Genomic DNA, 12,974 nt, shown 5'->3' with positions numbered 1-12,974 from the left:
CCCAGGGTGATGTCATCATATGTGTTGTTTTGTCCCACCAATAGTTAAAAACCCCAAATTCAGTTTACTATTAAAGAGGAGCAAGGAAACCAGAAAATAGTCACATTTGAGAAGCTGAAACCAGTGAATTTATGCTATATTTTAATTTTAGAAACAAATAACCTTCCACCCTGTCATGCTTTTAAGACAAAGTCTTCTTTGCTCCACGTCTAACAGGATTTTAAAACAATGCATTGCCTTATAAAAAATACTTAATAGCATAAAATGTGATGCATAACGTACAGGTTTACTAAATATTGTGGTCTTTACAAACATTGATTCAACTTTGTGTCTTGCTAGGCGGGATTGTTTAAATGTTTTATACATGACTTGTAGGAGTGAGGGAGAACACATGAAAGCTAGACAGTACATACAAGTATCAGCCATTCTCACTTTGCATTTTGCTGAGGCTGGATTTCTGCCTGTAACACACCTTCTTTCCTCCCTGAACACTAAACTCCCTGTCAGAGACACACTCATATACCGCTGACTGTGCATCCTTCGGGCGATCTGTTTTCATTTCTGTGTGTCTGTCAGTAGAAGATTGGAACTTAATAGCATTTCATTTTATTTTTTATTTTTTCACACAGTGCATGAGCCATGTTTAGTCCCTGGCAGCATTTCTCAATCATTTCAGATCTCTTCTATACAGGACGTTGCTCCAGATCTGTCCTAATTGTAGCACCTCATGATATTTTGTACAATAATGTTAGATAACACACTTTAAAATCTACATCTTAACCTATTACCAACTTATTTCTCGTCAAGCTCAGATGCACTTGTAGGAGCTGCTCTCTCCTTACCCAGCTTATCCACACTGGGAATCGTGAGTGAGATAACTCAGCAGCAGGTTTAACATGCAGACTGAGGTCCATGGTGAGGGGTGGGACAAAAGAAGGAGAAGGGTTCACGGCAGAAGTAGCAAGGCGTTGTATAACACTGCGGTGGCGTAGCCCCGTGTGGAGGAGCGATGGGGGTGGGGTGGGATAGGTTGGTGGGTGTAGGAGACAAACATCAGCAGCTCAGGGCGTGGTCACCAGCGCAGGCTCATTGTAAGGCTGCTAATTAAGGACTGAGGGTACATGCCTCCTTGTGGTGTCACTGAATGACAAAATGTGGTGTAACACTTAGATCAGCAGTTTGACTGCACATGGTTGTCATGGCTCTTCTTGCACTTACCTTGTAGATATGCAGATGACCAGGGCCGAAACATGTGTGTCAGGCTCAAGGTTATTGATTCAAAATCTATAAGTGTTCCCTTAATGTAGTGATTTACATAAAGCCTGCTGTGCTGCACCGAATGACTGCAATGTCCAGCACCTGCTCCACCATAAAGGTGCTTTTATTTTGAAATGATAGAATGATGAAAAATAGAGACAGAGAGAGCAGTCTCCTGGAGCTGCTTTAATGCTTCATGGCAGCTCAGCAGTGTTGACGTTGATTTAAAATAAAGCTGAGTGATTACATGCAGCAGCCAGCCGCTACTCCAGGGCTGATTTGTGTAGAAAAGAGACTTTAAGATTTTGAGGCACTGCTGCTTTATTAGTTACTTTATATTTTTACTCCACTACATTTGTGGGGGAAATATTGTACTGTTGTACTTCACTGTATATCTGATGAATGCAGCCATATGACTTCATTTGCACATAAGATCATGAAAAGTGGGGAATTCAGTGTCACTTGGATCATCTAATATTATAATACTACTTATACAATAGGGCACTCTTAAAGGGACTGTTCTTCAAAAGACTTTTAACAGAGTGTTTCTGCATCTATTGCTACTTTCACTTGAGTGGGCTACATTTGATTTCTTCCGCTCGTGTTAAGCCAATATAGACATCAGGATACCTTTAAGGAATACTTCATCCACAACATGATCATTTGTATATAAATTATTCATGCCATGTTAACTTGAATTTATGATGACTACTTTGTTTTTCTCACAAGCCTCCATGGAAAATTAAGAATATACAGATTTACTGATTGATTGGAGGCCACATTTAACAACAGTAAAACTATATTAAAACATTGTTTACACACTCTCAAACAACCTGGGCAGTATAATCCAAGTCTTATTTATCCACTTCTAGCTCAGTACTCCACGAACACATAAAATTTTGACTAAAAGAGTTAACTTACTTAAAACTGAACTGAAAATTAAACTTATCTCTGCCCTCTTCAAAGCCAGATTCCAATACAAGGGTTTTTTTTCATGAAAATGCATGTTTTAGGAAGCACTGAGCATATGACTGGATAAATGAGACTTGGATTATACTAGGTTATACTTGAATCTGTACACAGGTGTTTTGATATAGTTTTGCTGTTGTTAAATATGCCCTCAAAGGAATCAATAAATCAATATACTTGCCATTTTCCATGGAGGCATGCAAGAAAAACAAAGTTTTGGTTAAAGTTTTCCTTTAAGCAATTGGAAACGCGGCAGATGTCCATATGATTTCAAAGAGACGTTGGACTCTTACATCATAAAATTAAATTACGGCTGGGGTGAAAATCTGGTTGACAATAATTTAAATGTCTAACATTAGAATTTCATGTTGTGTGGATGTTAATATTATGACGATATGCAGATGTTGGGTTTTGTTCTCCATACTGTGCGACTAAATGTCATTTTTCTACATCAAGACGTTTGGAAGACTTATGATTTGGTAACTTAACAACGCAATTTAAAACCAACAAAATATCAACATAATCAGTTGTCAGTATTCTGTGTCAAATTTACTCTGGCATTAGACGTTATCCTGACATTGAATTTTGATTACCTGACGTCACAGCCTAAATTCAATGAAATATCAAAATCCTGCAACGTTGGTGGCCGGCTGGGAACATTATTTGGTGAGATTAGAGATCATATACTGTCATAACCCAGACGTCTGGTATTTTTGTCAAAAATCAAGTTAATTTTTCAGTTTTTTGGAAATATTCTTGTGCAAACATTAATATCTTCTCAGGAAAGGAGACTCTTACTGTTACTTGTTTCTCATGTGCACTTTTACCAGATGTTTATGGATTCTAACCGACCTTTACCTTCACAAAACCCACTTCTGTAATCTTTTGTCATCTGTGTTTCCCCCCAGTTTGGTGTGTGTTCCTATAATTAGTGTATGTAAAGCTGCTCACACACTTCTCACAGTAGCAATGACATGTGTGAGGCGGGGAGAGACGCATGTTCAGTTGTTTGCTCCTTTCACACCTCAGTGATGACTTTGCTCAGTTCCTCCCTGTGTGTGTGCAGAAGCTGGAGAACTCTCCCACCAACCCCCATCTCTCGCTCTGTGTGTGTGTGTATGTGTGTGTGTGTCAGGAGGCAGCAGGGTGTGGCATCACCCAGCAGAGACAGATCTGTAGGAGCACACAAAGACCAAAGAAAGAAAAAGATCTTCACTTACACCTCTGAAATTCATATTGCTGTGGAGCCACAACACACTGTTTGCAATTCAAACATTAGAAAATCAGTTATGCATGTTTGAGCATCATAAAATGTTCCTGCTTGTGTCAACTGCTGCCGTTCCTGTACCTGTTATAAGAGCTCACATTCGCAGGGTGCGAACCATTCTTGCGCTGCTAACCACTGACATGCATGATTTAAATTAAAAGGCTTTTGCTTTGTGTTTACACAGTTAATGCGTTTGAGGAGAAGATGCGCCATTATGGATGCCCTCTCAAGCTGTTGTGCTTATGTGCCAGTAAAAATGTCCTCTGATGAGATTGGAGGGAAGGTTTACAGCAAATGTGTTAATTGGTATTGGTGGCATCAACCCAAGTGTGAAGGAAAATGAGCAGCAAATAATAATTCTAGATGTTGGATTAATATATCTTTGATATCAATTTTACTATCGTCTGAGGCATATGCTGTTAAAAAAAAGAAAGAAAAAAGGCTATTATTGAAAAGGCTTTATGTTGCAGGAAAGTGTGTATGTGCATGTTTGTGTGTGAGGCAGCAGAGAGTGATGTAGTCCTGGGAGCGCAGAATGGGGCGTGGCAGATTCTAGTCGCTTTCAGTGTTTTTATGTTTTAATGCATGCACGTATAGGGTAGGTTTTTCCCCAGCTGTGAGAAATGGTGCAGTTGAGCTGCCTCTGCTGATTACTTGAAATAAATTCACCGTCTCCATCAGATGATTTCTCCTTCCAAAGGGCCTAACCTTATTTGAAAAAAGAACTGACATATAAATTGTCCAGCCCTGGATGTCCCCTTCTACATCTTTCAACACTCAAATGATGCTTCCCCAGCATGCTGTCCGTCTGAAGGTGTTATTGTTTTCCAGGCAGGGGCATCCAGCAGTCAGCCAGTGAGTGAGCGTGTGAAGCAGATGATCTGTGATGCTTACCTGCACATTTTTTTGCTGCCTGTCTATCTTTGTGCAGTAAACGGTCAGGAAACGCAGCAAAATCCCCCACTGAGCTGCACGAGTAAATAATTCATGAGGTGTGACTCTCAGAAGAGGTGGAAAATGCCCTAAGAGAAGCAAAGAGGGAGGGAGGGAGGGAGAGAGGGGGGGGGGAAAAGATGAAGGGAGAGAAAAAGGAGGAGGAGGAGGGTGGAGGTAGCATGGTGGGTGGGATGGGGATTGGGTCAGGGAACAGGAGGGGTGGGGCAGCGCATGGGGAGCGGTAACAAGACAGAAAGGATGGTGCCTCACAGGATGCACGGGTGATGGAGAGACAAGGAGAGGAGCTCGATGGTGACTGTGAGAGGTGAGAGGCAGGTGTAAGTGAAAGAATGAAAAAGTGAAACGGAGCTGACAGTGAAGCAGATTTTTTTTTGCAGTGATGTAAGAAGTGAGCAGAAGGTGAGAAGAGGGATGAAGATTTCTCTTCTTCATCCAGGGTTAATCACAATGAGGTGAAGCATTTAAACAGCTGCAGTTTTTTGATGGATTTGATACAATTAAAGCTACATCTGAAGGACTTGGTGCACAAACACACACTTTACAGATTTAGCTTTAATTTGCATTGCTGCCACAAGCATCCCTGATTCAAACTTGATCTGAAAAATCCCTTTAACACCAGTTGTGTCACAAACCTTGGATTTGGAAGTGCTTCTATGAGGTTAGTTTGCCACCAAATTATCTGAAATCCATCTGTCTGTTACATTAACTCACTCAGAGCTTCAGGATCAAGTTATTTCTGGTTAGCTTCTATCCTGTCATTCCTTATCTTGCAGAGGCTGCTCATATTTTTTGTGCCCTATGTGAGGTGGTTCGCGTGTGTTTGTGTGTGTGTGCGGTGGTGCACGAATGCATTTTAGAGTCTTTTGCCCATCCAAGCAGAATAATGGGTGTGAAGGCAGAGCTGTGGCACAAGAGATCTCCATTTTGAGGGGGATAAAATGCGGTGAGCCTGCATTATTCAGCACTGACCTAACAGAAAGGCTGGATCCTGCACGCAGTTGTCGGCTCTGCCAGGCCTGGTGGATAGGCGGTGGCAGCCGTATGGAAGCAAGTTTGTTCAGTTCCTCCAGAACAGCTGGGAGAAAAGTCTGAGTGAGTAAATGACATACACTCTTTATTTTGCCATAGTGCCCTTAAGCAAGTCATTTAATCCCGATCATGCTCAAAGGCAGCTGCTGCAGAAACTATCAATACTTAAGTCTGAGGAGGTTTTGAGGAGTTACACTGCAAAAAGCATCTGTCCAAACAGGTGTATAATACTCAGCCATCAAGTTTTCTACAACTAACATCATCTTAGTGCGTTAAAAGAATAGTTTGACTTGTTTGCTTTCATGGGAGTTAGATAAGAATATCACTGCTTTCAGACATGACAGTCAAATCAGTCATCTCACCTAACCAGAGGTGTCACAAATTTGATGACTGAATTTGAAACTCGACTTGGATTTTAACACCAATGACTTGTGACTCTACTTGGACTTGAGCCTTTTGACTTGAAATTACTTAACACCTTTCCCCAAGTCCAAAGATATAAATGCATGTTATTTAAAAAGTGTGCAAAGGAATTAATTAATTTCCCTTTATTTCCCGAATCAACTATTATTATTAATTTAAGAACATAGAATTTTAACAAAATAAGGGATCTAGTTTTACAGTTTGCCTTCAAATATTCAGTAAAAACTAAACAAAAATGATCTCTCATTTCTTTAGTTTGTGAACAACAACAGTAACTCAGTGAGATTCAGATTCTGTATACAATATTAACAGTTCAACAAAATAAAATCTACCACAAAATACACATTCAAACAGCTCCCAAATACAAAAAAAATGTACCCTGGGCTCTATATATATAAATCAACAGGTGATTTCCTTCTTTTAGTAAAAAAATTTTTTCCCACCTGGACCTTTATGCTCTGCCATTTCTCCTCTAATCATCACACTGTAACCTGTGACAGGCTGTTATGCTACCATAAGTATTGCACATTCACATATATATAGTTTTTTGTCGAGCCGCGAGCGTCATGTAGGTTTACATTTTGACAAAATCACTTGACGACACCGACTCCCATGAGCACACAGAGAGAGAGGAGAGGGAGAGATGCTGTGCTGCTGCCAGAGGAGCTGGTGAATGAGTTCCCTCTGAGCGGTAACTCCCTGAAAGAGTCTGTGAAGTCCGGGGCTGTTCATAAAACATTCAGGATGCCACAGTTTGTTTTGTTCCATACTACTGAAGCTGCGCCTCTTTCTGGAACCACCGCAGAGTCAGTAATAATACCGCTTTCATCCATGCTTGTTGTTGCCTTGGGTAACAGTATGATGTCAATATGTCAAAAAGTCGAAATATCACGAGTGTTACGCTATGAATTTGTCAGATGATATTAAAGATTATACCAGTATTATCGTAAACGAGATGATATGGCACACCCCTAGTCCGTATGTCCTCAGAAGAGTACATCCTAATTAACAACATCTTCGCTTGTTACTGTTGCTAAAATTCATCAAATTTGTGTGTCATGTCAAACTACAAAAGTTATTAAACATTAACATGCAACTTTCAACCACAGCAAACAGGTTAAGAATAAGCAAAGATATGTATAAGGTGCAGCAAACCAAAACTGTATTGTCCTCATATGTGGATGCAGGTTAGCAGGAGGCTAAAGCTATATGTGGCTAATGAAGCTTTGGTTAACCTGTATTATTGTATTACTTATAAAGTTTCTTGCCCCATATGACCACATTTTCGGGATTTGCTGTTGCACTCCCAGAACTTGGTGAGTACAATAATACTATAAACACAAAATATAGCCAAAACTGTGTGCTATAAAAAAAAAGAAAAGAAACTGATGTTAATATTGCATGCATTTGCAGAGTACCAGGATGTGTGTGTCAATACAAACCCCAGAAATTGTTTGATGCAAGGATTAAGCAGTTACGTTGCTATACTGTATAAAAATCAGTGGATATTTAGTTTGTCACGTTGTCACAACTGGGAGATTTCCTCATTATCAGGACAGGACTTTCTCTATATATGTACATCTGTTACCAAACATGTGGAGGGGTGTTCATGATCTTAATGATCTTATCTTAAAACTGTCCTTTTATATTAACTGATTCAATCGGAGTTGTTTTGACATTCAGCACAGCCTCTCCTCTCTCTGCTTGCTATTACTCTCTGTTCCCTCCCACACACTTTCTGCCAGTAGATCTAACCAGGCACTTAAGCAGGCCCCCCACTGCAGGTCCTTCCCAACACAACGTTGTGCACCACATTTTCTTTATCACTATAAATAATGCACGCCCCATCTAAAACTAAGGCAGCACGGCGCGGTGGTCCGACATAACAGACTCAAACCAAGAAACACGCAGAGTCCTATTGGATCATTTTTATTCAACTCAGTATTCCGTGCAACCAAAACCGTACGTCTCCACATCACATATTACATCACGATTATTGCTGTTATTCTAATTCATTGTGGGCTGTTGTTGAGCCACATGGTGTTATTACAAAGTGAAGCTTTATGTAAGAGACAATTCACTGCATGACTGTCCTTTGTTCTCCGCAATCCAAACCTCTTCAGATAGCTCCTCTACCAAATTAGCCTTCTCTGCGGTCCAATGAGCATGTCTAAAGATTCACACACACACACACACACACACACACACACACACTGACTGACAGCTGCTGTGAGGGTAAGATAAAGAGGTGGCCTCCAATTTGCTAAAGGTCAGAGCCCCGGTGCTTAAAGCCTGAATCAATAATTACAATTTGTAACCAATGGCAACGGAAATATTTTAGAGACACATTACATAATTTTATAGTTTGCATGTTGTTGTCTGTTGTTTTTGTTCCGATATTCAGTCAGTTAATTTCCTCTTAGTGTACATGTATGGATACAAAAGACTATAATCTAAGGAGACCTAAAGAAGGAGAAATGGTTGTATTATTAGCTCTTTCCATCCATCCCCTCATAAATTAGAATATCTTATCGAGGGATATCGCACTTCTCCTTCCCAGCGTGTGTCTCATTGGCAGGAATCTCCTCCGAGGACGTCCAGGACAATAGGCTGGCTGATGGAAAGATCCATGTCTCGCACATAGAGAGCTTCGGTATATTCCTGAAATCTGTCAGTGTGGACATGAACTAAATCCTGATTTGCTCTGTAAGCCAAAGTGTTCAGGAGCACCTTTTCACCATAGGTTATTAGGTCATGTGTCGGAAAAAGGACGCATCGATTTTAATCATGGAGGTGAGGGCCAAAACATCATCAATCATTCTCTGGCATGAAACAACATAGATACATACATCTGAAATGATGAACAGGCAAATGCACAAACAAACCTGTTCATGGTAAAGCAATGCTCTTTGTTCTCCTTGGGCTGTGTGTGTGTGTGTGTGTGTGTGATTCAGAAAATAAGGGATGGGGGTAGACCAGGTTTTCCTTTGTTACCACCATTTGATGTCACCAGGAGGGGAGGGTGGACAGGATGATGGGAACGTCCTTGGGGACTGACCAACCTATGGAAACACAACAACAGACAGACGTGTGGTGGCACATGAAAAGACAGAAACACACAGATTTCACACTCAAATGTGCCAAAATGCACACATGTTTACATCTACTCAGACAGCACCAGTCTACATTTCAGTTTCAATTTCAGACAAGAGACTTGCGACGTCATAATAAACCATTAAAAACACATCTCCGAAAGGGATTGAACATTTCAAATCTTTGTTTTGCTGTCTTTTGCAGCTTTAACTAGAAATACAGTAATCAGTGACGCCTTAAGAATATAAATAGATTTGTTGTGGCGATCATTCCTTCTAATTTCCACCAGGTCCACAGCTTCACTCTACTCGTTTGGAGATTAAATGTTTTACGCCACAAATAGATACACAAAGATAATTTACTTGTTGAGAAGAGATAGGAAAGGAAATTTAGATTCAGATTATCCTGTTTGATCTTGAAAAGCAGTTTCAGACAGAAGAAAGTTCACTGGGGAATAAAATTAAATATTAATAGAATTTTTAGGGATATCTAAAATTGCCCTCAGAGTATAAATCAGAGAAACTAGTTTGCTGCTTATTTTATATGTGTCTCTAATGGAGTTTGACTGTAATGTCAATTTATATGTACAGTAAAAGGACTGCAAATTATTCAGTGTAATTAACATGGCATTTCCATCTCCTCGAGCAATAACGGGATGTCTTCACCCTGAGAGAGCCTGTAATTATGCTATTTGATGAGAAAAGGCCTGCGTGTCAAACACCAGCCTCAGAGTCAATTAGATAATAGTCTCATCCATACATTTGTAGGCTCTCTCCACGTCTCAAAATACAGCTGAAACATGACGTTTAAAGGAACAGTTCATCCCCAAAATCAAAGAAACATATTTTTCCTCTTACCTGTAGTGCTATTTATCAGTCGAGATTGTTTTTGTGCAAGCTGCAGAGTGTTGGAGATATTGGCCATAGAGATGTCTGCCTTCTCATCAACATAAGGGAACTAGATGGCACTCACCTTGTGGTGCTCAAAGCGCCAAAAGAATAAATTTTAAAAATTCATTTTCTGTAACCACTTATCCTGCAGGGGGCTGTGGGGGGGGGCTGGAGCATATCCCAAGGAGGCAGGGTAGCTACACCCTGGACAGGTCACCAGACCATCACGAGGCTGACACACAGAGACAGACACCTCAGTCACCAGCTCACACTGACACCTGCAGCCAATTTAGAGTACCCAAGGAAAACCTACACTGACACAGGGAGAACATGCAAACTCCACACGGAGGTGCTCCCCACTCTGGGGTTCAAGCACCCCACCCTGGGTTTGAACCATGAACCCTCTTTCTGTGAGGCGACAATGCCAGCCACTGCATCACCTATCACATGTGAAAAACAGCAATGTCTCTTTCCAGAAACCATGACCCGGTTACTAAAGCAGCTGGTCTTGTGCACTGTTTATTTTCCAACCAAAGGTAATTCACCCAAAATGCGTATGTGCATTACATAATAATGAGCCAGTACTTTGGGCATAATCCACATATTTTGGAAGGCTGCGATCATGTGACCAGTTCGCTGACAGGAGTAAATAAGGTAGCGGTCCTGGTCCAGTTAGGGGGCAGGTTGTGGTGATGGATGGGTCAGAAGACACAGGACTTTCCCCCAGGAGACCAATGTTTATAACCATGTGATCTCTGAGTCATTTTAAGGGACATCCTCACCATGTTGTTTTCCAAACCCAACCACAGTAACATTACTTGCCTAAGCCTAACCACCGTATAACCAGCTAAGGACCTAACATCACTCACAGAGCGCTAATTTTGTAGGATCATAGGAACCGCTGTAAGGATCTGTTAACTCTAGATAATCCACAGACCTTGTTGTGAGCAGTTTCATGTAGGAACTATTTTCTTTATACCAAACTACACCCATCAACTTTGTCACCTTGTAGAATGAAGTATACATCTAATGCTAGCTCACCTAGCATCACTGAGCTAGCTAACATTACAGCTGAGCCAAGAAGGACGCCATTAATGTTTGCATCTCACACTGTCACATGCATGAGCCTCTTGTTCATGTGTAGATGCACTGTTCTTCTGCACAGTGATATGTTTGGTAAGTGAAGTTTGGTAGAGGGAAAATAGTTCCTACATGAAACTGCTGACAACAAGGTCTGTGGATTTTCTTGAGTAACTGTATCATGATTTCTGGAAAGAGACATCGCTGTTGCACAAGCTGAGTGCCATCTAGTTCCATTATACTGGAGAGAAGGCAGACATCTTTACAGTAAATACTGCCAACACTCTGCAACTCACACTCAAACAATCTAGCAGATTAACCTATGAACAGGCCTAAAGGTGGATAAATCCAGTCATAAGGGATCTATGACCTCTCAGTCTGCTCCAAAGCTGACTGTACAAGCCTCTAAACTGCTTTTTAATTAATAGCTGATCCTGCTCCATTGATCTGCTCTCTAATCATGAGGCGTTAGCTTGCTATGGATCAGCTGCCCTTGTAATACACACAACCACAAAACTACCTGCCCACACACAGGCACATCATGCATAGCTCTCAAACCACTCAGCCGGACGTTTTACTGTATTCACTTCATTATGGGAGGTAAATATTTTAACGGGTTACCCGCCAGAATGGTTGTCTGAATGAGTCTTGGGCCCACGGGCTCAGAATTAGTTGACATTTTTAATTACGGTCACGCCAAGATAATGGAATGCTTTGGTGTTCTCTGCCCGATCAATAGACGTTAATGTGTGTACAGTGACACAGTATATCAGCCTCTGGGCGGGCTGCCAGCAGGTGGGGAATGACTCCAGTCAGCACTTTGGGAGATGGGAGAGGAGGAGGAGGAAAGGGAAGGAGGGGCAAACACTCACATGCATGCTGTATAAGTCTGGAGATGGGATGCCTTGACATTGTGTGTATTTGCTGTGTTGGTGTAGTGCAGTAAAGAGGGCGGAGCTACGGGTGCAGAAGTTCCTCGCATCATGGATTTGAGAGCTGTATCTGATGGGTCTGCAAACTGCAGCGCTGCAGTGTGACGTGAGACGTATCAGAGAAGAAGACAGGGACGGACAAAAGGAGGAGGGAGGACGTAGGAATGCAAAAACATGAATGAACTCAAAGATTAAAGAGTTTTTGTATGGACAAAGTTGAATGAATTCTCTTTTTTGTGTGTGTTTCTTGCAAAGTACATCTACAGCCACCGGTTGGTCTACTGGGCTCTGTCTGCACCGCCCAGCTGTAGATACTGGATCGTCCATGATGGATGTTCAAACGTTCCTTCACACATAATGCAGATAGTGTGTCAAGCCTGTGACACTGCGCATGCGATTAGTAAAACAAATGGGGTGGGTCGACCATAAAAAACATTGCCGCAGTTTGTCCATGGCCCGAAACACCACACCTGTGCTGCACTGCCAAAACAAATTGAATCAATGAGTTAACATCTGTTTGAAGGTTTCTCTCATTCAATGAGGCAACGCCTTTAATCAATGGTGACATTTGATTACTGAAAGCAGACATTGGGCGATATGTCCCAACTGTCTCTGCTTCTGTTTAGAGAACAATTGCTCTGTTAACTTCACCCGGCCATTTCTTCCCCATGGAACGACTGTCTTAAGTAAATCATTACGCCATAAAGTCATTCTTTTAAGATCTTGAATGATGCTTTGTAATTGCCCTGCACTCACCCGTGACTAGCAGGTTAGATTGAATGACTCTCTTCCAGGGAAACAGTCCATCGCTAATCTTAATGTCATTTCTTCAAGCGTCAAGGTTGAAATAGATATTGCCACTCAAATGGGCACAGGGGAGTAAGGCGGTGACGGTACTACGTTCGATACTTTAGCACCACCCACCCAACCACCTACACACACACCACATATCACAGACAAAGGCATTATCACTTTCAGTGGGTGAAAGCTGTAGGATGCATGCAGCAGTGATGGGACAATAAAACCTGGCCGACACTTCACAGTGAAAACAGCAAAAGAAATAATTGAATGGTACAC

General features: G+C 41.4%; 1 long non-coding RNA gene across 5 annotated transcripts; it reads left to right on the top strand.

Moving 5' to 3' along the window:
* The first annotated feature begins 4,665 nt into the window (after nucleotides 1-4,665).
* On the top strand, nucleotides 4,666-12,102 carry LOC126390199 (uncharacterized). Of its 5 annotated transcripts, XR_007569951.1 has the most exons (5): nucleotides 4,694-4,754; nucleotides 4,828-4,902; nucleotides 5,070-5,108; nucleotides 5,308-5,542; nucleotides 11,904-12,102. It is a non-coding gene; the product is annotated as an uncharacterized LOC126390199 (long non-coding RNA). The 5 variants fall into 5 exon arrangements; XR_007569954.1 differs by lacking the exon at nucleotides 4,828-4,902 and having other exon boundaries at nucleotides 4,678-4,754; XR_007569953.1 differs by lacking the exon at nucleotides 4,828-4,902 and having other exon boundaries at nucleotides 4,666-4,754; nucleotides 5,070-5,542.
* The last annotated feature ends 872 nt before the right edge of the window (nucleotides 12,103-12,974 follow it).

The sequence above is a fragment of the Epinephelus moara genome, chromosome 5 (assembly GCF_006386435.1).
Source record: "Epinephelus moara isolate mb chromosome 5, YSFRI_EMoa_1.0, whole genome shotgun sequence".
Classification (NCBI taxonomy): Eukaryota; Metazoa; Chordata; class Actinopteri; order Perciformes; family Serranidae; genus Epinephelus; species Epinephelus moara.
Note: the sequence above shows the minus strand (reverse complement) of the source record. Positions and strands in the feature narration are given on the sequence as shown.